Raw genomic sequence first — 2,937 nt, 5'->3', positions numbered from 1 at the left:
ATGATGATGATGATGATGATGATGATGATGATGATGATGATGATGATGATGATGATAGTAGCCGGGAAACACATGACAGTTTATGGCTTACAAAGCACATTACTTGAATTATCTCATTTGATCCCTGAGAGTCTATTCAGGACAATTCAATGCTAAAAAGTAAAATTAATTTATTATAAAAATAGTTCAAATCATAAAAAGAAAGTAAATATGTTGCAATAATAAATGAATACCTCATCTTCTAATCATATTTAAAAATAATATGTCCCATCTTTAATCTATCATTGTCCCTAATCTAAGCCTCTTACCTTTCATGTGGGGATAACTGAAGTCCCAGCCTCACAGATTATCATTAGACTTAAACTGGGAAATAGAAGGAAAGAACTTCATAATTGTTAAAGGACTAGGTAGAGAGCAATTATTTTTTATAACAAAGCATTTATTTGGAGTCAACATGTTTCATCTTGCCTCCATTTCATTCAATATTCAGAGAAAAGGAGGAATCTTTTTGCTATAAATCAAAGAGATGTCCATCAATTGGGGAATAACTAAGCAAGCTGTAGTAGATGATTGTAATGGAATATTATTGTGCTATAAGAAGTGACAAGCAGGATGATTTCAGAAAAACCTGGACACTTACACAAACTGATGCATAGTGAAGGGAACAGAACCAGGAGAACATTATACAAAGAAACAACAATATTGTTTGATGGAGAATTGTTAATGACTTAGCCATTCTCAGCAATCCTGAAGGACTAATGATGATACATACTATATGTCTCCAGAGAAAGAACCAATATTGATTGAATGCAGACTAAAGCAGGCTATTTTCACTTTCTTTCTTTCTTTTTTTTCCTTTTATTTGACTCTTCATGTACAAAATTACTAATATGGAAATGCTTTATATAATTGCACATGTTTAACCTATATCTGATTGCTTATTATATAAGGAAGAGGGGAGAGGAGGGAGGAACAGAATTTGGAACTCAAAACTTTAAACAAAAATGTTTAAAATTTTTATAATGAACATGATTAAATCCTTCCATTCCAGTCTACCACAAGAGCCTCAATACTCTCCCGCTTATTTTAGAACCATTTACATGATTTTCCCATAAGATATTGTTCATTAAAGTGATGAATGCTTGAGTCAGATAAAAATGACAATGTTACAATATATGTGCATTTAACCATGTATCTAAATGGTCAATTGGAAAAGTAATTTTAGCCTAAGGAAAAGGAAGAAGGATGTTAAGGATCCATTTGTATGCATATATTTTGTTATTAGCTATTTGGAAGGAAATTGAAATTTAATTTCATTAAAATGTCTTACTTAGCCTTCTCTTGTTTTAAACATTATAGTAGCATCTGGGAAGATGATTAATTTTAAGGGGTTCAGGAAATTGCAATCCCAGCTATCATTCACCCACAAACTTTCAAATTATTGTGGCATATAGAAAAATACAATAAAACAAAATCTCTTGTAAAGATAGGTTTCAGAAAGCAAGTTGGTAATATTCAGTTCACATTAGTACTATAGGAAAAAATAAATTTTTTAAAAGGGGAAATGTGTTTCCAGTTTTTATCCATTTACAAAAAAAAATCAGTGTACTGGTGTTAGGCTAAACAAGGGAACTTGGATATCAGGGTACTATAATGAATGATTGTATCATCAGAACATCTTCTACTACTTTGGAGAAATGTCTCTCTTTAAAAAAAAATGTCTCACATTACAATTTCATCACTTCTTTCCCCTTCTCTTCCCTTCCCTTCCCTTCACTTAAAATTGTTTGCTCAGTTATTTTATGCAAATGGATAAAAGATCAAAGACATTCAGGTTACTTAGTAATTGATTGAACTGAATTCAAAAATTGAAGTACTTGATTGACTTGAAATCAGGAAGAAGGGGAGAAGAGGGGGCTGGGTAATGGCTTTTCCACTCGGTTAATAAGCAAAAGTACTTCACCTACATGGAAGTCAGATTTTCTCATCTATATAACAATTTGATTGGATTGGATGACATCAAAAGTTCCATACAACTTCAAATACTTTAGCTTATTTTTTTTTCTCTGACAATTCAAGGTTGTACAAAACATTTAGATAATTCATACTCAGGTGAGTGTGTTCTCATAAGTTTGTTTTTTTTAAATTTTTGTTGTTGTTTTAGTTCCCATTAATATGGATAGAAAAAAATCCTTGTCTGACCATCCTATGTGACCATTTTCTATGTTAATCAGTGTTGGTCATGGAGGGTGTATCCATTATAGCATATGTTTCCTTTAAAGGAGTAATTTCTCCTGACGTGAAATTACCAGTGGAGCACTCTTACTGATTAATAGCCATCCCTTCCATAAACCACATGACAAACTTGTCAGGTAGGTATAATATGTGTCTAAAAACTGGTCTCAAATTACATACATTTTCCAGGTAAATTAGGCAAATATTTTCAATGTTAAATTAATATAAATAATGTGGAATGAACTAAGGATGACTAAGCTTTTGAATAGCTTTCAGAATGACCAGAGAATGAGTAATACTAAAGAATAAAGGAAGTTGTGTAAGTTAGAGGAGATTTGGGGGACAGAAAACTTTTAAAATAGTTGTGGATGAAAGTTAGACTCTCTCTGGGGAAGAAATAGCTAGGATAACCAGGATTTATACAGCACAAAATCTAAGCTGACATCGCCTTCACTAAGATTACAAGGGTCATTTTCCCAAAAAAAGCAGAGTGGTTTTGAACAGTGTTGCCAGTTGGCAAACACTCAGTTCCTTTCCTAAAGCCTGATTTCTTGTTCATCTCTTTATTTATTTTATGTCTAAATATATTTGTTGAATCAAATACACGAAAATAAAATCCATCCCCTCCATGTGCTTGGTTTGACTCTCTCTCTCTCTCTCTCTCTCTCTCTCTCTCTCTCTCTCTCTCTCTCTCTCTCTCTC

The sequence above is a fragment of the Petaurus breviceps genome, unplaced genomic scaffold, assembly GCF_028583685.1.
Source record: "Petaurus breviceps papuanus isolate PSGF00001 unplaced genomic scaffold, PetGlider_PUasm1.0 173, whole genome shotgun sequence".
NCBI lineage: Eukaryota > Metazoa > Chordata > Mammalia > Diprotodontia > Petauridae > Petaurus > Petaurus breviceps.
The sequence above is the reverse complement of the archived record's forward strand: the minus strand, read 5'-3'. Positions refer to the sequence as shown.